Genomic DNA, 25,608 nt, shown 5'->3' with positions numbered 1-25,608 from the left:
CAGATTTGTCAGTCGGACTGCCAGATGGTGAAGCGTGATTCATCACTCCAGAGAATGCGTTTCCAGTGCCCCAGAGTCCAATGGTGGCGAGCTGTACACCATTCCAGCCAATGTTTGGCATTGCGCATGGTGATCTTAGGCTTGTGTGCGGCTGCTCGGCAATGAAAACCTATTTCCTGACAAACAGTTATTGTGCTGATGTTGCTTCCAGACGCAGTTTGGAACTCGTAGTGAGTGTTGCAACTGAAGACAGACCATTTTTACACGCTATGCGCTTCAGCACTGGGCGGTCCCGTTTTGTGAGCTTGTGTGGCCTACCACTTCGAAGCTGAGCTGTTGTTGCTCCTAGACGTTTCCACTTCACAATATCAGCACTTACAGCTCTAGCAGGGCAGATATTTGACGAGCTGACTTGTTGGAAAGGTGTCATCCTATGACAGCGCCACGTTGAAAGTCACTGAGCTCTTCAGTACGGGCTATTTTGATGCCAATGTTTGTCTAAGGAAATTGCATGGCTGTGTGCTCGATTTTATAAACCCCTCAGCAACGGGTGTGGCTAAAATAGCGTAATCCACTACTAATTTGAAGGCGTGTCCACATACTTTTGTGTATATATACAGGGTCAGTGCTAGTAGCAAATTTACAATGTTTTGGGATACTGGAGTATTGACGTAGATATGTAGGCAAGGAGAAAGTGACTAGTAGCAGGATGAATATTAATAATAATAGTAAACAGTATGGCAGCAGAGTAAGTGGTGGGTGGGTGTGTGTGTGGTGGTGAGTTTGTGTATGGAAGCTGATTGGTTTAATAGTCAGTTAGAATTTAGAACCTGAGGTTGACCCCTCTCTGAGGATAGGGGTCACCCTAAAACAGCATTTAATGCCCTTATTGACATTCCTGGGACTAAGGGCGCTGGCTGAAATTCAGCTATAGTCCCTTTAAAGTGGTAGAGACGTCTAATCCAGGGTTCACTCTGGCCTTGCAAGTTGGCTTATGTTTTGACCAAAGCCCAGGCACTCGGAGGCAGCTGGAGAGCGAACAGAGGATGAGCATGTAAAAATGGTCTTGTCTTTAGAATGGGGCAAATTGCTACAAACCTCTCAGAGGAACGTGTGTGTCTCCCCATATGCCTGTTTATTGTTAGTATATTAAACCTTTAAATTTAGCAGTCATTTGCATTATCTTCGGGTTCAGCATTTTCCATGCCTTGAACATAATCTCTTAATCCTGACAAAGTGTAAGTGTGTGTGTTTGTGCATTGTGTCAGTGTAGGCGTGATAGGCAAATATACATGTAAAGAGGGCGGAAATATGGTAATATACTAGTCAAATCAAGTTGTATTGGTCACATACACATATTTAGCAGATGTTATTGCAGGTGTATCGAAATGCTTGTGTTCCTAGCTACAACAGTGCAGTAGTATCTAACAATTCACAACAATACACACAGATGTAAAAATCAGCTTCTTGATATGCCACAGCTGTCACTCGGATTGATTTTCTTGGCAAAGGAGGAATGCTCACTAACAGGGATGTAAACAAAATTTGAGAGAAATACACTTTTTGTGCAAATGGAACATTTCTGAGATCTTCCATTTCAGCTCATGAAACATGGGACCAACACTTTACATGTTCCGTTTATATTTGTGTTCAGTATGAAACATTACCCAGGGGTTGGGTGCTGTTACTCTGTGAGTGTGGGTGTAAAAGTGTGTTGAAAGTGGTACCTGCTGCCTTTTGTCTTTGTTTTATGTCTGTCTGAATTTGTGTCCGTAGAGCTGAAAGTATGTGTTCTGCAACAAGACCAGAGAAGCGCACCGCCACTCTAGTCAGAATAAACTTTCCACACAACACCAAACCTGCAAACACGAAGACGTCATGACAACACATCAAAGCAGAGCTTCAGAGGGCAACATGAATCATGGAGAAAGGTAACATTTTACTTGATGGTTTGGTTATAAGTAGTTTAAAAACACTATTACATGGATTGTTAACACAAACACACACAAGCATACGCACAGACACACTTAAATGCATACTTGCACACACACGCGCTCACAAACACCCATGTGATTTCAATTCGCGTGTCTCCATAGGCTTAGCGCCTCTATCCCCCCCATCCCCTAGATCTCTTTGATGGGGATGACATGAGGGTATGTTGCGGGGGGTTGTAGTCCTCTCTGACTGTGCTCAGGTGCTTTCTGTCTAGACAGAACTATAGAGCATCCATATATGGCTCTAAACGAGACCACCTTGCCTTCTCGCCCTCTCAATGACAAGCAGAAGTTGTCACAGCTACAGAAAGACAGTCAGGCACTCAGAGAGGCTGTTTTATCGACTGTGACACCGGTGTTACACTGGTGTATACACCCTGAAGTTGAGGGAAATTGTGTTCCCTTTCAGTCAGTCAACCTCGGTACAACATACTATGGGAAATCGCACGCTCAAAACTTTGGTTGAAGGATCTAAAATCATGCCTCGCTGGAAGCCCAGTCTTCCACAGGTATTCCAAGATGGCGTTGCAGGCAGACGTCTTTGTCTTGTCTTGTCCCATGTACAGTGGGGCAAAAAAGTATTTAGTCAGCCACCAATTGTGCAAGTTCTCCCACTTAAAAAGATGAGAGAGGCCTGTAATTTTCATCATAGGTACACTTCAACTATGACAGACAAAATGAGAAAAAAAAATCCAGAAAATCACATTGTACGATGTTTAATGAATTTATTTGCAAATTATGGTGGAAAATAAGTATTTGATCAATAACAAAAGTTTATCTCAATACTTTGTTATATACCCTTTGTTGGCAATGACAGAGATCAAATGTTTTCTGTAAGTCTTCACAAGGTTTTCACACACTGTTGCTGGTATTTTGGCCCATTCCTCCATGCAGATCTCCTCTAGAGCAGTGATGTTTTGGGGCTGTTGCTGGGCAACACGGACTTTCAACTCCCTCCAAAGATTTTCTATGGGGTTGAGATCTGGAGACTGGCTAGGCCACTCCAGGACCTTGAAATGCTTCTTACGAAGCCACTCCTTCGTTGCCTGGGCGGTGTGTTTGGGATCATTGTCATGCTGAAAGACCCAGCAACGTTTCATCTTCAATGCCCTTGCTGATGGAAGGAGGTTTTCACTCAAAATCTCACGATACATGGCCCCATTCATTCTTTCCTTTACACGGATCAGTCGTCCTGGTCCCTTTGCAGAAAAACAGCCCCAAAGCATGATGTTTCCACCCCCATGCTTCACAGTAGGTATGGTGTTCTTTGGATGCAACTCAGCATTCTTTGTCCCCCAAACACGACGAGTTGAGTTTTTACCAAAAAGTTATATTTTGGTTTCATCTGACCATATGACATTCTCCCAATCTTCTTCTGGATCATCCAAATGCTCTCTAGCAAACTTCAGACGGGCCTGGACATGTACTGGCTTAAGCAGGGGGACACGTCTGGCACTGCAGGATTTGAGTCCCTGGCGGCGTAGTGTGTTACTGCTTTGTTACTTTGGTCCCGGCTCTCTGCAGGTCATTCACTAGGTCCCCCCGTGTGGTTCTGGGATTTTTGCTCACCGTTCTTGTGATCATTTTGACCCCACGGGGTGAGATCTTGCGTGGAGCCCCAGATCGAGGGAGATTATCAGTGGTCTTGTATGTCTTCCATTTCCTAATAATTGCTCCCACAGTTGATTTCTTCAAACCAAGCTGTTTACCTATTGCAGATTCAGTCTTCCCAGCCTGGTGCAGGTCTACAATTTTGTTTCTAGTGTACTTTGACAGCTCTTTGGTCTTGGCCATAGTAGAGTTTGGAGTGTGACTGTTTGAGGTTGTGGACAGGTGTCTTTTATACTGATAACAAGTTCAAACAGGTGCCATTAATACAGGTAACGAGTGGAGGACAGAGGAGCCTCTTAAAGAAGAAGTTACAGGTCTGTGAGAGCCAGAAATCTTGCTTATTTGTAGGTGACCAAATACTTATTTTCCACCATAATTTGCAATTAAATTCATTAAAAATCGTACAATGTGATTTTCTGGATTTTTTTTCTGATTTTGTCTGTCATAATTGAAGTGTACCTATGATGAAAATTACAGGCCTCTCTCATCTTTTTAAGTGGGAGAACTTGCACAATTGGTGGCTGACTAAATACTTTTTTGCCCCACTGTATATATCTTTTATATATATTTTTCGCATTCTTTTTAAATATTTTTCCTCAAACTCAACTTCAAAATACTCTCCTGCAACCCGCCTCACCCAATGTGGTGTGGATCTGTTTTTTTCAAAAGTATTGGTAGCTAGCTAACTAGCTACCAGCTATCAGTCAGCTAACCATTAGCTCGGGAAGCTTTCGCCAGTTCGTACAACGCGTTTCAAACCAGAGCACACCGGACCTAAGTTTCTCTCCATATCCCCGGATTCCTACCGCAAACTCTGAAACTTTTCATCTGGATCATCGCAGCTAGCTAACCGCAACCTGGGTTGACTACTCCTGGCTAACGTTTCCGTCCCGGAGCAAGCACAAACTAGCCTGGAGCTAGCCCATGCTAGACCCATCTCCCGGCTAGGGCTCCTGGGCTACTCCTGAAGCCCACTCCTGGGCTACAATATCCGGACCCCTTCTACTGCCGGGAACGGGGCACGGAACCCCGCCGATCCTTCACGACTGGAATACAGACATAATCTGCCCGAGGATTCCAACAGGCCACTCAGGCGTGACGTCCCCTGAAGGCTAATTTTTTACTTTATTTTTTATTTATTTCATCTTTATTTAACCAGGTAGGCTAGTTGAGAACAAGTTCTCATTTACAACTGCGACCTGGCCAAGATAAAGCATAGCAGTGTGAACAGACAACAACACAGAGTTACACATGGAGTAAACAATAAACAAGTCAATAACACAGTAGGAAAAAAAATAAAAAATAAATAATGAGTCTATATACATTGTGTGCAAAAGGCATGAGGAGGTAGGCAATAAATAGGCCATAGGAGCGAATAATTACAATTTAGCAGATTAACACTGGAGTGATAAATCATCAGATGATCATGTGCAAGTAGAGATACTGGTGTGCAAAAGAGCAGAAAAGTAAATAAATAAAAACAGTAAGGGGATGAGGTAGGGAAATTGGGTGGGCTGTTTACAGATGGACTATGTACAGCTGCAGCGATCGGTTAGCTGCTCAGATAGCAGATGTTTAAAGTTGGTGAGGGAAATAAAAGTCTCCAACTTCAGCGATTTTTGCAATTCGTTCCAGTCACAGGCAGCAGAGAACTGGAAGGAAAGGCGGCCAAATGAGGTGTTGGCTTTTGGGATGGTCAGTGAGATATACCTGCTGGAGCGCGTGCTATGGGTGGGTGTTGTTATCGTGACCAGTGAACTGAGATAAGGCGGAGCTTTACCTAGCATGGACTTATAGATGACCTGGAGCCAGTGGGTCTGGCGACGAATATGTAGCGAGGGCCAGCCGACTTGAGCATACAGGTCGCAGTGGTGGGTGGTATAAGGTGTTTTAGTAACAAAACGGATGGCACTATGATAACCTGTCTAGGACAGGGGTTCCGCTAGCGGAACTCCGCCCACATTCCACTGAAAAGGCAGCGCGCGAAATTCAAAACATATTTTGTCCAATACAGCAAATGAAAGATAAACATCTTGTGAATCCAGCCAACATGTCCGATTTTTAAAATGTTTTACAGCGAAAACACCACGTATATTTATGTTAGCTCACCACCAAATACAAAAAAGCACAGACATTTCTTTCACAGCACAGGTAGCTTGCACAAAACCAACCAAACTAACCAAGAAACAACCAAACTAACCAAGAAACAACTTCATCAGATGACAGTCTTATAACATGTTATACAATAAATCTATGTTTTGTTCGAAAAATGTGCATATTTGAGGTATAAATCATAGTTTTACATTGCAGCTACCATCACAAATAGCACCGAAGCAGCCAGAGTAATTACAGAGACCAACGTGAAATACCTAAATACTCATCATAAAACATTTATGAAAAATACATGGTGTACAGCAAATGAAAGACAAACATCTTGTGAATCCAGCCAATATTTCAGATTTTTTAAGTGTTTTACAGCGAAAACACAATATAGCATTATATTAGCTTACCACAATAGCCAAAAACACAACCCATTTCTTAGCAGCAAAAGTTAGCGATCGTAAAAACCAGCAAAATATATATAATTTTTCACTAACCTTGATAAGCTTCATCAGATGACAGTCCTATAACATCAGGTTATACAATACACTTATGTTCGAAAATGTGCATATTTAGAGCTGAAATCCGTGGTTATACATTGTGAAAACGTAGCAACTTTTTTCCAGAATCTCCGGATATATTTCTGACACTCACCTATTCTGACCAAATAACTCATAATAAACTTTACTAAAAAATACATGTTGTACAGCAAATGATAGATACACTAGTTCTTAATGCAATCGCCGTGTTAGAATTCTAAAAATAACTTTAGTACGACATACAGCTTACGTTATAGCGAGACAGCGCCCAAAATCTGGGCGGAAAATAATACTAAACATTTTCGACAGAAATACGAAATAACATCATAAATGGGTCATACTTTTGCTGAGCTTCCATCAGAATCTTGTACAAGGGGTCCTTTGTCCAGAATAATCGTTGTTTGGATTTAGAATGTCCTCTTCGTCTGTTGAATTAGCAACCAAAACTAGCCAAGTGGCGCGAAGCTGTCCATCGTCACCAAACGCAGAGAACGGAACACGCCAAAACTCCCGAAAAAATTTCAATAATCGGATGAAACTATATTGAAAAAACATACTTTACGATGATATTATCACATTTATCAAATAAAATCAAAGCCGGAGATATTAGCCGTCTATAACGAAAGCTTTTCAGAAGCCAATGCTGATGTCCTTCCCGCGCCTTCCTGAACAAAGGAAATTGGGGTCATGTCATTCCAAGACCTCTCTTTTGACCTCAGATAAAGCTAGACACCCCATTTCACCGCTCACTGCCTATTGACATCTAGTGGAAGGCGTATGAAGTGCATGTATAGTCATAAATTTCAAGCAAATTAATAGGGAGGCCCTGGAACAGAGCCTCGATTTCAGATTTTTCACTTTCTGACAGGAAGTTTGCTGCAAAATGAGTTCTGTTTTACTCACAGATATAATTCAAACGGTTTTAGAAACTTGAGAGTGTTTTCTATCCAATAGTAATAATAATATGCATATTGTACGAGCAAGAATAGAGTACGAGGCCGTTTAAATTGGGCACGATTTTTTCCCAAAGTGAAAATAGCGCCCTCTATCCTCAACAGGATAAACTGCATCTAGTTTGCTGAGTAGAGTATTGGAAGCTATTTTGTAGATGACATCGCCGAAGTTGAGGATCGGTAGGATAGTCAGTTTTACTAGGGTAAGTTTGGCGGCGTGAGTGAAGGAGGCTTTGTTGCGAAATAGAAAGCCGATTCTTGATTTGATTTTGGATTGGAGATGTTTAATATGAGTCTGGAAGGAGAGTTTACAGTCTAGCCAGACACCTAGGTATTTATAGATGTCCACATATTCTAGGTCGGAACCGTCCAGGGTGGTGATGCTAGTCGGGCGTGCGGGTGCAGGCAGCGAACGGTTGAAAAGCATGCAGTTGGTTTTACTAGCGTTTAAGAGCAGTTGGAGGCCAAGGAAGGAGTGTTGTATGGCATTGAAGCTCATTTGGAGGTTAGATAGCACAGTGTCCAAGGAAGGGCCAGAAGTATACAGAATGGTGTCGTCTGCGTAGAGGTGGATCAGGGAATTGCCCGCAGCAAGAGCAACATCATTGATATATACAGAGAAAAGAGTCGGCCTGAGAATTGAACCCTGTGGTACCCCCATAGAGACTGCCAGAGGACCGGACAACATGCCCTCCGATTTGACACACTGAACTCTGTCTGCAAAGTAGTTGGTGATCCAGGCAAGGCAGTCATCAGAAAAACCGAGGCTACTGAGTCTGCCGATAAGAATATGGTGATTGACAGAGTCGAAAGCCTTGGCCAGGTCGATGAAGACGGCTGCACAGTACTGTCTTTTATCGATGGCGGTTATGATATCGTTTAGTACCTTGAGCGTGGCTGAGGTGCACCCGTGACCGGCTCGGAAACCGGATTGCACAGCGGAGAAGGTACGGTGGGATTCGAGATGGTCAGTGATCTGTTTATTAACTTGGCTTTCGAAGACCTTAGATAGGCAGGGCAGGATGGATATAGGTCTGTAACAGTTTGGGTCCAGGGTGTCTCCCCCTTTGAAGAGGGGGATGACCGCGGCAGCTTTCCAATCCTTGGGGATCTCAGACGATATGAAAGAGAGATTGAACAGGCTGGTAATAGGGGTTGCGACAATGGCGGCGGATAGTTTCAGAAATAGAGGGTCTAGATTGTCAAGCCCAGCTGATTTGTATGGGTCCAGGTTTTGCAGCTCTTTCAGAACATCTGCTATCTGGATTTGGGTAAAGGAGAAGCTGGGGATGCTTGGGCGAGTAGCTGCGGGGGGGGGCGGAGCTGTTGGCCGAGGTTGGAGTAGCCAGGTGGAAGGCATGGCCAGCCGTTGAGAAATGCTTGTTGAAGTTTTCAATTATCATGGATTTATCGGTGGTGACCGTGTTACCTAGCCTCAGTGCAGTGGGCAGCTGGGAGGAGGTGCTCTTGTTCTCCATGGACTTTACATTCTGCTAACCGCGGCCTGCTAGCTATCTAGAGCATATTGGACTGTTAGCTGATCCATCGGCCAGTTTCTTGGCCCACTATACCCATTTTGCCAATTGGACTTGGACCCCTCTGCTACTTGGAACCCTACTAATCCACAACTGGTCTATCGACGTCACCGCACGAGGAGGCAAAAACAGACTTTCCCCCATCGCGACGTCCCTCTAAGGCCCTTATGCTAGCTTGCTAGCCCCGGCCTGCTAACTGCTAGCTTGCTAGCCCCGGCCTGCTAACTGTCTGAATCGCCGTGTCCCCAGCCAGCCCAACCACTCACTGGACCCATATGATCACTTGGCTACGCATGCCTCTCCCTAATATCAATATGCCTTGTCCATTACTGTCCTGGTTAGTGATTACTGTCTTATTTCACTGTAGAGCCTCTAGCCCTGCTCAATATTCCTTAACCAACCATGTTGTTCCACCTCCCACATAAGCGATGACATCACCTGGTTTAACTTCTTGGCGCTACGGATCCCGTTACCAGGATCATTTTCCTAAACAACCACTGAATTGCAGAGCGCCAAATTCAAAAATAATACTAAAAATATTTATAATCATGCAATCACAAGTGAAATATACCAAAACGCAGCTTAGCTTGTTGTTAATCCACCTATCGTGTCAGATTTTGAAAATATGCTTTACAGCGAAAGCAATCCAAGCGTTTGTGAGTGTATCAGTCAATGCTAGAACAGTTAGCCTTAAATTAGCTTGGTCACGAAAGTCAGAAAAGCTATAAATTAATCGCTTACCTTTGATAATCTTCGGATGTTTGTACTCACGAGACTCCCAGTTACACAATAAATGTTATTTTTGTTCGATAAATATTCGTTTTATAACAAAAAAGCGCCATTTGGGTTGCGCATTATGTTCAGAAAACCACAGCCTCGTTCCGTTCCTGAAAGGCAGACAAATTCCAAAAAGTATCCGTAATGTTCGTAGAAACATGTCAAACGTTTTTTAACATACATGTTTTTAACATACATAATCGATAATATTGCAACCGGACGGTAAGCTATTCAATAAAAGAGAGAAAGAAAATGTCGAGCTACCCCTCTCGCGCGCAGGAACTAATCAAAGGACACCTGACTCGTTTTGAGAAATCTCGCTCATTTTTCAAAATAAAAGCCTGAAACTATGTCTAAAGCCTGGTCACAGCCTGAGGAAGCCATTGGAAAAGGAATCTGGTTGATACGCCTTTAAATGGAGGAGGGGCAGGCAACAGAACAGGGATAAAATAAAATAAAAAGCACTTCCGGGTTGGATTTCCTCAGGTTTTCGCCTGCAGAATCAGTTTTATTATACTCACAGACAATATTTTGACAGTTTTGGAAACTTTGGAGTGTTTTCTATCATAATCTGTAAATTATATGCATATTCTACGATCTGGGCCTGAGAAATAGTCAGTTTACGTTGGGAACGTTATAAAAAATAAAATAAAAATCTGGCCCCTAGCGTCAAGAAGTTAAATGTCTCTAGAGACTATATTTCACGATCGTCGTAACGTGGAAGAGAAGAGGACCAAGGTGCAGCGTGAAATGAATACATCTTTTTTATTATCAGACGAAGACGAAACGAACACTATACAAACTAATCAAAACAATAAACCAACGAACGTGAAGCTATACAAACTAAGTGCTAACATGCAACATAGACATAGACAATCACCCACAAACTACCTAATGACTATGGTTGCCTAAATATGGCTCCCAATCAGAGACAACGATAGACAGCTGTCTCTAATTGAGAACCAATCTAGGCAACCATAGACATACATACACCTAGACTAAACACTGCCCCATAAACATAGAAAAACCCCTAGACAATTCAAAACACATACTTCCCCCATGTCACACACTGACCTAACTAAAATAATAAAGAAAACAAAGATAACTAAGGCCAGGGCGTGACACTATATCTCTCTCATCATTACTCAATGCCTAGGTTTTACTCCAATGTACTCTCTTCCTACCATACCTTTGTCTGTACATTATGCCTTGAATCTATGCTATTGTGCCCAGAAACCTGCTCCTTTTACTCTCTGTTCCGAACGTGCTAGACGGCCAGTTCTTATAGCCTTTAGCCGTACCCTTATCCTACTTCTCTTCTGTTCCTCTGGTGACGTAGAGGTTAATCTAGGACCTGCAGTGCCTAGCTCCACTTATACTCCCCAGGTGCTCTCATTTGTTGACTTCTGTAACCGTAAAAGCCTTGATTTCATGCATGTTAACATTAGAAGCCTACTCCCTAAGTTTGCTTTATTCACTGCTTTAGCACATTCTGCTAACCCAGATGTCTTAGCCGTTTCTGAATCCTGGCTTAGGAAAACCACCAAAAACCCTGAAATTTCCATCCCTAACTATAACATTTTCTGCCAAGATAGAACTGCCAAAGGGGGCAGTGTTGCAATCTACTGCAGAGATAGCCTGCAGAGTTCTGTCTCACTATCCATGTCTGTACCAAAACAATTCGAGCTTCTACTTCTAAAAATGCACCTTTCCAGAAACAAGTCTCTCACCGTTGTCGCTTGCTATAGACCACCCTCTGCCCCCAGCTGTGCCCTGGACACCATATTTGAATTGAATGCCCCCCATATATCTTCTGAGCTCATGCTGCTAGGTGACCTAATCTGGGACATGCTTAACACCCCGGCCATCCTGCAATCTAAGCTTGATGCCCTCAATCTCACACAAAGTATCAATGATCCTAGCAGGTACAACCCCAAATCCGTAAACACGGGCACCCTCATAGATATCATCCTAACTAACTCGCCCTCCAAATACACCTCTGCTGTTTTCAACCAAGATCTCAGCGATCACTGCCTCATTGCCTGCATCCGTAATGGGTCTGCGGTCAAACGACCACCCCTCATCACTGTCAAACGCTCTATTGTCTTGTATTCAGTCTCAAGGCTTCATAAGAAACCAGAAAAGAGCTGTCTGACTCAATCTCAGCGCATTCCTTTTTTGGACCTCAAGCTAGACTAGACTCACTAGCGAATCACACTTTTCTATCCCCATGGAGGGTGTCCAGGTTATGGCAATGCATAGCTTCTGTGATGGAAGTCGTTCCCCTGGGGCTGTTGCTAACCACTCACCCGGACGCATCTCATAGCCTAAACCGGACGCCTCGGGTGTCCTTGTCGGACTCTGTGTCTCTTCATCCTAACCTTGGCCCACTCCCTATTGCTTGGGAGCAGTGCACCCATGCTCTTGCTTTTTGTGTCTCGCCGCGGCCCAAGAAACGTTGGTTCGCAGAGATCGTCTCGTGGCAACTTATCCCAAATGCACGGACAGGTTTGGCACCCTCTGTCAGAGGTTTGGAGCCCTTGAGATGTTCAATCTTGTGGCTACAGGTTTACCTCAGGAAGGGATTGCTACTATTCGTCCTCCCCAGGAGGGCTGTATGCATATAAGTGGCAGGCGTTGGAGCTTTGGTACCAAAATAAAGGAATTGTTCCTTTTCAGAGTGATGTAGGGGACATTTTAATGCCTTTACAGGAGCTTTTCGGACAGGATCATTCATTCTCTATTTTGAAAATGTACATGGCGGCTATTACAGCGTGTCATGGGTGAAACTGTGGAGCCACCCCAGGGCTTGTACCCTGGTGCAGTTCCTAAAGGGTGTGCACTGTCTCAGACCGGTTTCTAAACCTATTGTGCCCGCTTGGGATTTTGTTTGGATGTTGTGTGAAGTTCCCTTCTGAGCCACTGGAGTTTGTGGATCCTTAGCTTTACACACTTTGAACGGACCCGGGATATCCGCTTATGTGACCATCTTTTTGTATGTTTTGCAAATCCAGCTAGCTAGCTTTCATAATACGCTGACTAGGCATTCCAAAGCATATCAATGTAATTGGCCAGCTGCTATCTGGCGATGTGATTTGTAACTCAGCAAGCTAGCGTTAGCTTCATCAAGTTACGTTAACTAGCTAACTAACTACTAACGTTATGTGTTCTATTTAGAGTCCGATCCCATCAACATCTGCAGCACCAGGAACTAGTGTAAGTAAGCTTATAAAATCTAGCAAATCTTTCCATGACTCCATGATGAGCAAAAAAATATACTGGAGCTAGGCATAAACATGGTCCATGTCTTGTTGTCATAGTTGTGTTTACAAGTAGACTACAGCATCTATAACGGTATGTCATGCTTTATAAAGGGTTCATAAATGTGGAATAACTGTGACATAATCACCTATGTCAAATGTGACATAACCCACTAGGTCAAATATGATATAAACATGTGCTTTGTATAAAGGGTGACATGTTGTGCTGAAGGATGGCATAAAGTGATGTGATGTTAGTCACATTACACCTAATTCCGTTCCTAGACACTTCTTCCCAAATGTGCTGAAGGTCTGGTGGACCAACACTTCAAACTTGCCGTTCATTAATTAGGGTTAGGATTAAAATCACATTTTAAGAAGATCAACTGTGGAAATGGGCAGGGTTTATCAACGTGTATTACTTTCGACTGTGTTAGTTGTTTTTCTATTTAAAAAATTATCAAAACTGGGGAAAAGCAGAAAAAAACGGGTGAAATCCAAAACCTGGAAAAACAGAAACAAGAAAACATATTTTGGGGAAAAAACAAGTAGACAAAAAATAAAAACAGATTTTTAAAAGGCCTTACCAACGTGTTTTGCTGTGTGTGTGTGTGTGTCATATTGCAGGACAGCATTTTGGGGGAAGTTGAAGTCAGGTCCAATATTGACTATGCACCCAAGAGCGAAAAAGGTTTGGCCATCCTAGAAATGTTTTAGTGAAATATAATATATACAATTTAGCAGATGCTTTTATCCAAAGTGACTTACAGTCATGCGTGAATACATTTTTACGTATGTGTGGCCCCGGGAATCGAACCCAATATCCTGGCCTTGCACTGCTCTAACAAGATGCATGACAGGGTTATAAATACTTTGTGAAGCCTCAAAATAATACGATTTATAAGGCCTTTATTAAGCGGTGCTTATGCCACCCCTTATAAAGCACAGGTTTATGTCACATAGTGGTTATGCCATATCTGACATTGGTGGTTGTGTCACACAGTTATTCCACATTTATGAACCCTTTATAAAGGATGACATATGGTTATAGATTTGTAACACATTTATGTAGTGTTTATGAAGCCTTTACAAGCTGCACGTCATTTAAAGCGGGACCCTTAGGTGACTGTTCAAGGCTTGAAGTCTAAATCAGAGAACGTGAAGTATTAGTAAGGAGGGGATGGTGTGGGTGACTGACTGGTGTCTGTTGGGTGTGAAGGTTAGTATGCATGACCTATTGACATGAGGGGGGTGAGTGGATATAGTACCTTGTCTGAGTGCGTATTGATGGGGACAAAGTAGTAAAATGTTGGCTTATCACTGACTACTATGTGTCTTACAGACTCCTCCTGCTTCTGATGATGATGAACTTGACACCAGCTTCAGTAGTACAGAGCCTGTAGACCCATTGGATGAAAGCTTTCAGCCTGGAATAAGCTCAACATCATCTGACTTTGAAACAAGCCACGACAGCCAAAGGTATTTATGGAAGCACAATACCCTCTTGAGAAATCAAAATAACCAATACATTAAACTGTCTACAAGACAAGTTACTGGTGACGCAACGCACTTCTGCGTGGTCTCTCTACTGCTGCTCTGTTTATTGTTACTTGGCTCCCTGCCAAACATTTTAACAAGTTGACCAAGGTCTTAGTTTTGTCCTCACAACTTTTTAACAAGTTGACCAAGGCCTTAGTTTTGTCCTCACAATTTTTTAACAAGTTGACCAAGGCCTTAGGTTTGTACTCACAACTTTTTAACAAGTTGACCAAGGCCTTAGTTTTGTCCTCATACTTTTTAACAAGTTGACCAAGGCCTTAGTTTTGTACTCACAACTTTTTAACAAGTTGACCAAGGCCTTAGTTTTGTACTCACAACTTTTTAACAAGTTGACCAAGGACTTAGGTTTGTACTCACAACTTTTTAACAAGTTGACCAAGGTCTTAGTTTTGTACTCACAACTTTTTAACAAGTTGACCAAGGCCTTAGGTTTGTACTCACAACTTTTTAACAAGTTGACCAAGGCCTTAGTTTTGTACTCACAACTTTTTAACAAGTTGACCAAGGCCTTAGTTTTGTACTCACAACTTTTTAACAAGTTGACCAAGGCCTTAGGTTTGTACTCACAACTTTTTAACAAGTTGACCAAGGCCTTAGTTTTGTACTCACAACTTTTTAACAAGTTGACCAAGGCCAAGTTAACTGACGCCTTATGGTGAGAATAGCCACGTTGCAAGCCCCGCTTCAGACACAATTATTAGGCAAGGGCAATTTTAAGTGTAGGAAAGGATGATACAGCATCTGTGCCACCAGGTTTTATTTTATTTTACCTTTATTTAACTAGGCAAGTCAGTTAAGAACAAATTCTTATTTACAATGACGGCCTACCAGAAGGCAAAAGGCCTCCTGTGGGGACGGGGTCTAGGATTAAAAATAACAAATAAAATACAAATTTAGGACAAAACACACATCACGACAAGAGACACCACAACACTACATAAAGACAAGAACATTGCAAGGTAGCAACACAACATAACAACAGCATGGTAGAACCACACATGGTAGCAGCACAAAACATGGCAAACATTATTGGGCACAGACAACAGCACAAACGGCAAGAAGGTAGAGACAACAATACATCACGCGAAGCAGCCACAACTGTCAGTAAGAGTGTCCATGATTGAGTCTTTGAATGAAGAGACGGAGATAAAACGGCCCAGTTTGAGTCTTTTTTGCAGCTCGTTCCAGTCGCTAGCTGCAGCGAACTGAAAAGAGGAGCGAGCCAGGGATGTGTGTGCTTTGGGGACCTTTAACAGAATGTGACTGGCATTCCTCTGACACCGCCTGTTAAAGAGGTCCTGGATGGCAGGAAGCTTGGCCCCAGTGATGTACAGTACTGGGCCGTACGCACTACCCTTTGTAGTGCCTTGCGGTCAGAGGCCGAGCAGTTGCCATACCAGGCAGTGATGCAACCAGTCAGGATGCTCTCGATGGTGCAGCTGTAGAACCTTTTGAGGATCTGAGGACCCATGCCAAATCTTTTCAGTCTCCTGAGGGGGAATATGTTTTGTTGTGCCCTCTTCACGACTCTCTTGGTGTGCATGGACCATGTTAGTTTGTTGGTGATATGGACACCAAGGAACTTGAAACCCTCAACCTGCTCCACTGCAGCCCCGTCGATGAGAATGGGGGTGTGCTCGGTCCTCCTTTTCCTGTAGTCCACAATCATCTCCTTTGTCTTGATCACGTTGAGGGAGAGGTTGTTATCCTGGCACCACACGGCCAGGTCTCTGACCTCTTCCCTATAGGTTGTCTCGTCGTTGTCGGTGATCAGGCCTACCACTGTTGTGTCATCGGCAAACTTAATGATGGTGTTGGAGCCGTGCCTGCCCCTGCCCTGAGGGGCCCCCGTGTTGAGGATCAGCATGGCAAATTTGTTGTTACCTACCCTTACCACCTGTGGGCGGCCCGTCAGGAAGTCCAGGATCAAGTTGCAGATGGAGATGTTTAGTCCCAGGGTCCTTAGCTTTGTGATGAGCTTTGAGGGCACTATGGTGTCCAATAGTCTACAGTATGTGCCGGGGGTGCTAGGGTCAGTCTGTCTTACCTGGTGTGTCCGGTGTGAACTTAATCAATCTCTCTCTCTGTCAACTTGACACCTGGCTGTCCCCAGTCCATCTGGTCGTTCTGTTTTGCCTTCGGCTATGGAACCCTGACCTGTTCACCGGACGAATGCTTGGCTATGAAAAGGCAACTGACATTTACACCTGAGGTGCTGCCCTGTTGCTCCCTCTACAACCATTGTGATTATCATTTGACCCTGCTGGTCATCTATTAACGTTTGAACATCTTGAAGAACAATCTGGCCTTAATGGCCAGGTAGTCTTATAATCACCACCTGGCACAGCCAGAAGAGGACTGGCCACCCCCCCGAGCCTGGTTCCTCTGTAGATTTCTTCCTAGGTTCCTGCCTTTCTAGGGAATTTTTCCTAGCCACTGTGCTTCTACATCTGTATTGCTTGCTGTTTTGGGGTTTCAGACTGGGTTTCTGTATAAGCACTTTGCGACATCTGCTGATGTATAAATACAATTGATTCGAAGTGTTCCTCAAATGTTTCACACCCTTATAATCAGTTCTTTGGTATGGAGGAGAGGGGCTGTTAGTATACTCTTCTAGCCTAATCACTCTGTTGGCAGTGCTTGTCTACTCAACAGCACAACTGTAGGTGCTCATACACAACAATACAAGACTGTCTACAAGTCAAGCCCCCTTCAAACTTTTCACATCTTTGCTAACAGCCAATCTCAATTCCCCATTATTGCCTCTGCGTGTAACAAAACACGTTCCAGTCTAGTGTACCCTTTTTTGTTTGCAGACGAACATGGTTTAGTGTATGGTTACACATCATCATGATCAGTCTTCGTGTCTTTCCAGGAGACTTGCAGTATACACAAATCTTCTGCAAGAGGTTGAAGCAATGGGTGAAGAAGAACATCGCTACAGTGCCAAAACCTGCTAAACCAGCTGCCATTACTTAACACAAAAAGAGGTTCACCAGCTGAAGAACATTCTGGATCCTGCCTGGAACGTTCAACAAACAACATCCATATTCAGTTAGAGTGATGTTGTAGTATAATATAGAACGCCTAGTATGCTCACAACTGAATTGTGGTATAGATATTGCTAGCTGTATCCTTCCTGTTTGGCCCTGTCCGGGGGTTTCTTCGGATGGGGCCACAGTGTCTCCTGACCGCTCCTGTCTCAGCCTCCAGTATTTATGCTGCAGTAGTTTATGTGTCGGGGGGCTAGGGTCAGTTGGTTACCTGGAGTACTTCTCCTGTCTTATCCAGTGTCCTGTGTGAATTTAAGTATGCTCTCTCTAATTCTCTCATTCTCTCTTTCTCTCTGAGAACCTGAGCCCTAGGACCATACGTCAGGACTACCGGGCATGTTGACACCTTGCTGTCCCCAGTCCGCCTGGCCTTGCTGCTATTCCAGTTTCAGCTGTTCTGCCTGCGGTTATGGAACCCCTACCTGTCCCAGACCTGCTGTTTTCAACTCTTAATGATCGGCTATGAAAAGCCAACTGAGATTTATTCCTGATTATTATTTGACCATGCTTGTCATTTATGAACATTTTGAAAATCTTGGCTCTCTCTAATTTTCTCCTTCTCTCTTTCTTTCTCTCGGAGGACCTGAGCCCTAGGACCATACGTCGGGACTACCGGCCGTGGTGACTCCTTGCTGTCCCCAGTCCGCCTGGCCTTGCTGCTATTCCAGTTTCAACTGTTCTGCCTGCGGTTATGGAACCCCTACCTGTCCCAGACCTGCTGTTTTCAACTCTTAATGATCGGCTATGAAAAGCCAACTGAGATTTATTCCTGATTATTATTTGACCATGCTTGTCATTTATGAACATTTTGAAAATCTTGGCTCTCTCTAATTTTCTCCTTCTCTCTTTCTTTCTCTCGGAGGACCTGAGCCCTAGGACCATACGTCGGGACTACCGGCCGTGGTGACTCCTTGCTGTCCCCAGTCCGCCTGGCCTTGCTGCTATTCCAGTTTCAACTGTTCTGCCTGCGGTTATGGAACCCCTACCTGTCCCAGACCTGCTGTTTTCAACTCTTAATGATCGGCTATGAAAAGCCAACTGAGATTTATTCCTGATTATTATTTGACCATGCTTGTCATTTATGAACATTTTGAAAATCTTGGCTCTCTCTAATTTTCTCCTTCTCTCTTTCTTTCTCTCGGAGGACCTGGGCCCTAGGACCATGCGTCGGGACTGCCGCCCGTGGTGACTCCTTGCTGTCCCCAGTCCGCCTGGCCTTGCTGCTATTCCAGTTTCAGCTGTTCTGCCTGCGGTTATGGAACCGCCACCTGTCCCAGACCTGTTGTTTTTCAACTCTTGATGATCGGCTATGAAAAGCCAACTGAAAATTATTCATGATTATTATTTGACCATGCTTGTCACTTATGAACATTTTTGAACATCTTGGCATAGTTCTGTTATAATCTCCACCCGGCACAGCCAGAAGAGGACTGGCCACCCCTCATAGCCTGGTTCCTCTCTAGGTTTCTTCCTAGGTTTTGGCCTTTCTAGGGAGTTTTTCCTAGCCACCGTGCTTCTACACCTGCATTACTAGCTGTTTGGGGTTTTAGGCTGGGTGTCTGTACAGCACTTCGAGATATTAGCTGATGTACGAAGGGCTATATAAAATAAAATTGATTGATTGATTGATTGAGCTGTTGTAGATATGTATATAATGGGGTTTAATATCATATTTTTTACAAGTGCACTAACAAGTGACTAAATGATTCCAGCTGTATCAGAAACCAATAAAAGTGTTGACTTCAACTTCTGGATGAATTCATTTTGATATTCATGAAATGTATTTGAATAAACTAGCTTCACTATTCCTGCTCAAACACATAATGCACAGAGATGGTGTATCTGTCACGCCCTGACCTTAGTTTTATATATTTTCTGTATTATTTTGGTCGGGTCAGGGTGTGACGAGGTTGGGTATGTGTGTTTTTGTCTTGTCTAGGGTTTTTGTTTATCTATGGGGATTTTGTAGTGTCTAGGTAATGTAGGTTTATGGTGGCCTGAATTGGTTCCCAATCAGAGACAGCTGTTTATCGTTGTCTCTGATTGGGGATCCTATTTAGGTTGCCATTTTCCATTTAGGTTTTGTGGGTAGTTGTCTATGTGGAGTTGCATGTCAGCACTCGTTCTATTTAGCTTCACATTCGTTTTTGTTACTTTGATAAGTGTTCTTCCTTTATTAAAAGAAGAATGTATTCATATCCCGCTGCGCCTTGGTCTCATCAATACGACAAACGTGACAGTATCATTTAATTTGTTGGCAAGAACCATGTTTCAATAAAACAGTAGATTAGTCAGTTAATATAGCAAATAAGTGGACATGGCTTGTATTCAAGACAAAGTTTATTTGCTCTGGACACCGAGGTGAGTTTACACAGCAGTATGCAAAAACGGTTATGGTAGAATATGACACATCCCACAGACATACGTTAGCTAGCTATATAGCTAGCTACAACGCACTGGTATAGTTACTCCAAGACTAGTATGAGTCATAAAGCCAAAGTCATTCCTTTACTCTCCTTCATCATAAAAAAAAATATCTCCAGTGTTGCTCCTAATGAAAGGCACTGAGGCTAGTTAGCTAACTAGCTATAATGTTAGACTACAGTACATTTTAGGTATAGCAAACACAGCTAACTAGCTAAACTTGGCTAGCTTGGGTTGTAGTGGTACTAGCAAGCCCTGTTATGGCTGAATCGATCACCAAATTGTACTGTACTGAACAACACTGCCTCATGTAAAAAGAGAGGTTATATTGCTCGCTAGCTACTGACAGCAAAACTTACTTGCTTGTCATTTGCCCTCCTGAGTCCTGGTCCAGCTGGTCTAGGCTGCTGCATGATGGTCTTGTAGTTATTTTTCCTCGCTGTCTCAACTCCTCTTCAATGTATTCCGGGTCAAGTTGGGGTGGCAGGTAGCCTAGTGGTTAGAGTGTTGGACTAGTAACTGAAATGGTTGCAAGATCGAATCCCCGAGCTGACAAGGTGAAAATCTGTCGTTCTGCCCCTGAACAAGGCAGTTAACCCACTGTTCCTAGGCCATCATTGAAAATAAGAAGTTGTTTTTAACTGACTTGCCTAGTTAAATAAAGGTAAAAAAAAGTAAATAGGTGTCACGTTCCTGACCTTATTTCCTTTGTTTAGTCTTTGTTTAGTTGGTCAGGATGTGAGCTGGGTGGGCATTCTATGTTTTGTGTTTCTATGTTGGGTTTGTTGTTTGGCCTAATATGGTTCTCAATCAGAGGCAGGTGTTTGTCATTGTCTCTGATTGGGAACCATATTAAGGTAGCCTGTTTTCACTGTTTGTTTGTGGGTGATTGTTCCTGTTTCAGTGTACCAGTGTTTAGTGTTCACGTTACGGGACTGTATCGTCTTCGTTCCTTTGTCGGTTTGTTGTTTTGTTCAGTGTTTAAGTATTTCCCATTAAATATGGATTATATTCACGCTGCATCTTGGTCCTCCTCTCTTTCACCCAATAGGGCTGTATTTTGCGAACTTGGATAGACAGTGCACGGTTTCATAGCTCCAGTGACCCTGTAAACTAGTACCGCCCCCGTTTTGAAAAGCCTGCCTGTAGTCTTTACAGGGCTAGGGAAAATGAGTCAACTTAGATATCCTGCAATGTCCTGGCAGATAGGAACATTGTTGAGACAAGTCTACTGGCTCTATTGACCATAGACAACATTATCTACTCGCTGCAATCGGTGAAACACAAAGCACACAATAATTTTTAGATCAGACAGCAGGCTCAATCAACCAATGATGTCACTGGTTGATCTCTCCTGGCGCGAAAACTCTAAAATACAGCCATGGTGCAGAATTACAGTATGTCTGAAACACCCTCTTGCCACTCAAAATTATGTAGGTAGACTGGAAACACACCCCAAAGGGTCTAGTGGTGAAGTTTCCTTTTAAATTGAAGGAATGAGCCTTACGCTTATCACCTGTGCAAGACGGGGCTTCCAGCGAGGCGCGGATTTTATTTGCCTTGTCAGGCGTGATTTTAGATCATTCAACCGAATTCGCGAGAGTATAGTATGATGTACCTCATTTCTCTCCTCCAGGGAACAGTAGTTATAGTCATACAATTATGTTTCCATAGCTAGAGCTGACACTGAGGACTTGTGAAGAACATAATCAACAACCTCTGCATAACCTCTGCGTAATTAAAACAGTTGCTTTGTGAGAAGGTGTTAATCGTGAAAAGTTAGCCATTGTTATGTTAATGGTTTCTGAAAAGTCCCCGTCCCCCTCAGTCTGGCCCGAAGTCAGAGCAGGTCCACCGAGACCATAGAGGTGGTGGAAATAGAAAAGTCTGAGGCTTTTAGGTCAAAAGCCGAGGTAAATCTCCAGTAGAAATCCGCCACTACAGTAGCTACAAGACTAAACAACATATTCCATGAACTGGTGACCCATGTTTATAGAAAAATGAACTTCATACAGTTTGAATCACCAGACGTCCACTTTCATTATAAACATATTTTTCATGTCACTCCATATCAGACGCTGTCATATAATCATTACAGCTTTTCATTCGTAAAGTTCCCTTCAGTTCTCTTTTCAAAGACTTCTCACATTGCAATGTGTAATCAAGTGAATCAGAAAGGAAAAGCAAAGTACAGGGAATTATGTGCACTTCAACTGCATGTACTTGTGATTCACCTTCCAAAGATCCCAAATGAATCAACCACATAGGAAACAGAAAGTGAAATCTGCAAGTCAAATGTACCATGAAAGGTTAGAGTTACTAACAGTTTACGGGTGTTCATTTCCTTCAACTAGGGTAACCATCGACATTCACATAGGACTGAAATATTTATCAGATCTTGCAATAAACCCTTGAAAGTGTCACCCTGTCTAGATCTGTTATAATGCAGGACAATGAGTTCGTTGGCCATGTTTCACCTTTTTTTATTGTAGTTTTTCCACACCATATTTTTTAAATATTTTGATCACATCTGAGCTAGTTATATTGTCACTCACACACAGTAATTGGAAAGAAAAGTATTCCCTTTCATCTGTACTTAGCCACAATTGACTAAGGGAAGCTACAGAAACAATTATAGAGCACGTAAGAAATAATGACACATGTTTCCTGAGGGTGGTAGACCCAGATCATACCAGATCGCCGCAGGAGTCTGTCTCTCCTCTCCTCCACCCACTCCCACTCTTGCTCAGGCATGCCTGGACTTGTCCCTCTCTCCTCTACTCTGTTGTCTTTCAACACCCTTCTCACTTCTCCGCTCTGCTCCTCCTCTACTTCTACTACCCCCCTTACTCGGCTTATCTCACTTTCATCCTCCTCTCCTCTCACTTTCATCCTCCTCTCCTCTCACGGTTGCCTTTCTACTCTCGCTATTGGATGCACAGACTTGTCCTTTCCTTTCGTTCAACACTCTGCTCTTCTACTCCTATTCCTCTCCTCCTTCCTCCCCTTTTGTTCTCCTCTCCTCCATTTGCCCTCGCTCAGGCATGCCCAGACTTGTCTCTCTCTTCTCCCAGCACACCACTTCCTCCTCTCTGCTCTCCTCCTCTTCCTCTCCTTCGCTCCTGCTCGCTCAGGCATGCCCAGACTTGTCTGTCTCTCTTCTCCCAGCACACCACTCTCCTCTCCTTTCTTCCTCTCTGCTCTCCTCCTCTTCCTCTCCTTCGCTCCTGCTTGCTCAGGCATGCCCATACTTGTCTGTCTCTCTGCTCTCCACCCTCACGTGCCTCTTCTCTGCTCCTCTCTGCTCTCCTCCTCTTCCTCTCCTTCGCTCCTGCTCGCTCAGGCATGCCCAGACTTGTCCGTCTCTCTGCTCTCCACCCTCACGTGCCTTTCATCACTCCACATTGTTGAGATTGTTTTAGAGCGGCCTCAGCTGCACCAGGGGCCATAACCACTGAACTGAGCAAACATCTGATCCGTCTGCGCCCTTTAGCCAAGACACAGTACAACAGACACACCTAAAGACTGTGTACTCAGTCCACTCTCACACCTACTCACTCCCCTGGGGAGAGGGCGGGGGAGGAGAGCTAGAGAAAGACAGAACAGGAGAGAAAGAACAGAATAGTTGAAGAGCAAGAGTGAACAGGAGAGAGAGTGTAAAAGGAGACAAATATGATACTGTAGGAAAAAATAAACAGAGACTGATGTTTTCAAATAAATGTTATTTTTCACATGCACTGAATACAACAGGTGTGAAATCTGCTGATATAAAAAGGGCTTTATAAACAAGACCTTCCCAACAATGCAGTTAAAAATAAGAAAAATACAGTTTATTTCATTCACTTTGGTGCAATTATCCAAAGTATGTGGTACATTTTCACAACGCTTAGTACCAAATCATCAAAAGGGCAGTTGTTTCAAAACTCTAAGCACATTTTCAATTTACTAAGTACAAACACACAAAATCATACACTGTTTCACCAAACCTAGTCAATGTTTCATCTAGAAATACATGTTTCACATTGCAATACATGTTCATATAAAGTCATTGCCTTTCACAATGCAATGCTCACATTACTTTTGATATTATTGTCTTCCCATTTGTTAAAATACACTACACTTAATCCAACTGCTCTAAATTGATAATCACTTAACAGTTTGGTAAACCTATAGATTTGAAACTTTGTCTTCTACAGATTGTGAACTACACAATGAAAATGTATGTTCGTAAAGTGTAAACATTAAGTATGATATATTATATACTGTAATGTACTATTATGATGATGGCTATTATGATTTTACTGTACAATACGTTCTACAAAATCTAATACCGACAAGATCATATATGTACTGTATGTAACAAAAGCATCCCCTAAACCAGGGAAACTTTTCTAGCATGAGAGATACTTTTAGCTCTTGAGCTACTATTTTTTTTATAGCTTTCAAATAGGAACATTCTTCTCTTCTCCTCTACCCTGTAACCTTTTGAGCGCCCGAGTGGCGCAGCGGTCTAAGGCACTGCATCTCAGTGCTAGAGCCGTCACTACAGAACCTGGTTTAATTCCAGGCTGTATCATAGGGCGGTGCACAATTGGCCCAGCGTCATCTGGGTTAGGGTTTGGCCGGGGTAGGCCGTCATTGTATATAAGAATTTGTTCTTATGACTTCCCTACTTAAATAAAGGTTAAATGTGTTTACAAGATGTGTTTTCTGTCAATATATTTAGCAAAATAATAGTTAATAAACAACCCTGAAGGGCCCCATAAAATAATATTTTTGTATTTTCCGGAATTCTATTTTCTCCTGTGTTTTTTTTCATGCTTTTAGAATTTTTTTCTGTCTTTTTTACTCAATAATGCAACTACTCATGCTTAAATGACATTAGAAAACACATTTTCAGGTCGGGATTTTTTACTTTAGTACCCATTTAACATGTACCAACAAATAGGTAGGCTCATTCTACATAGGTCCCTGCAGCATAAACTCAAACCGGTGTGATTAGAACGCTTATTTAGAATGTCCAGTTTCGATTGACCATACAGTCAGCATTTGAGTTAGTTTTTTCACAGAAACTTTTTGCACAAACACAGTCCTTACAAAGTTATGTCCTGAATGTGAGCAGTTTATTTTTGGATGCAATGTTCAGACATTCACAGAAGTAGCAACAATATAACACAATTATCCAAACTGGAAAATGTAGGCTACAGTAGTCCTAGCATTAACTGAAGAAAGATTGACAGAAACCACAATATGAATTAGCTAATAGCAATTACTATTTATAATTCATCACATCATAGGTTCGTTGATCGAAATAATTGAGTAAAACATTTTCTAGAAATCGAAAGTAATGCGACGATGGGTAGTTTGTGCGAGCTGCCATGTGTTTTTTCGCGTTAACCAAAGATAATAAGAGGAGACAAGATGAGTTTTGTCTGTTTGCAGTATGCATGTTGAAGGTTGTGTGTCATCTACCATCATTCACATCCCATCATTCACTTCCGGAAGTTTACTCGAAAGATGAGTGAATCCTCCCACACCTCACATCTTTGGTCTGACAGACGTTTAGGTGACACCCAGAGTGCATTGTATAATGTCAACAAAAATGGCACCACACATAGCTGGCAAATAGCTTAGCATTATCTCATTATAATCAGTACAACCTTCAAAAAAGTGTTTAACACAAACATCATATGTGCCCATTACAATCTATGCAAGAATCGGAATGCATGACTTGTCACCAGTACTTGAAAATGTGAATTAAACAGTAATTACCACACCAAACATTTTCAGATAGTGATATAT

The 25,608-nt window shown here is 42.8% G+C and overlaps 1 long non-coding RNA gene across 1 annotated transcript; it reads left to right on the top strand.

The window, feature by feature from the left end:
- The first annotated feature begins 1,782 nt into the window (after positions 1-1,782).
- LOC139584052 (uncharacterized) lies at positions 1,783-14,613 on the top strand. Its single transcript, XR_011676678.1, has 3 exons — positions 1,783-1,931; positions 12,687-12,725; positions 14,112-14,613. It is a non-coding gene; the product is annotated as an uncharacterized lncRNA (long non-coding RNA).
- The last annotated feature ends 10,995 nt before the right edge of the window (positions 14,614-25,608 follow it).

This window comes from Salvelinus alpinus, chromosome 9 (assembly GCF_045679555.1).
Source record: "Salvelinus alpinus chromosome 9, SLU_Salpinus.1, whole genome shotgun sequence".
In the NCBI taxonomy this organism is placed as follows: domain Eukaryota; kingdom Metazoa; phylum Chordata; class Actinopteri; order Salmoniformes; family Salmonidae; genus Salvelinus; species Salvelinus alpinus.
This window is presented reverse-complemented; position numbering and strand designations above follow the sequence as displayed.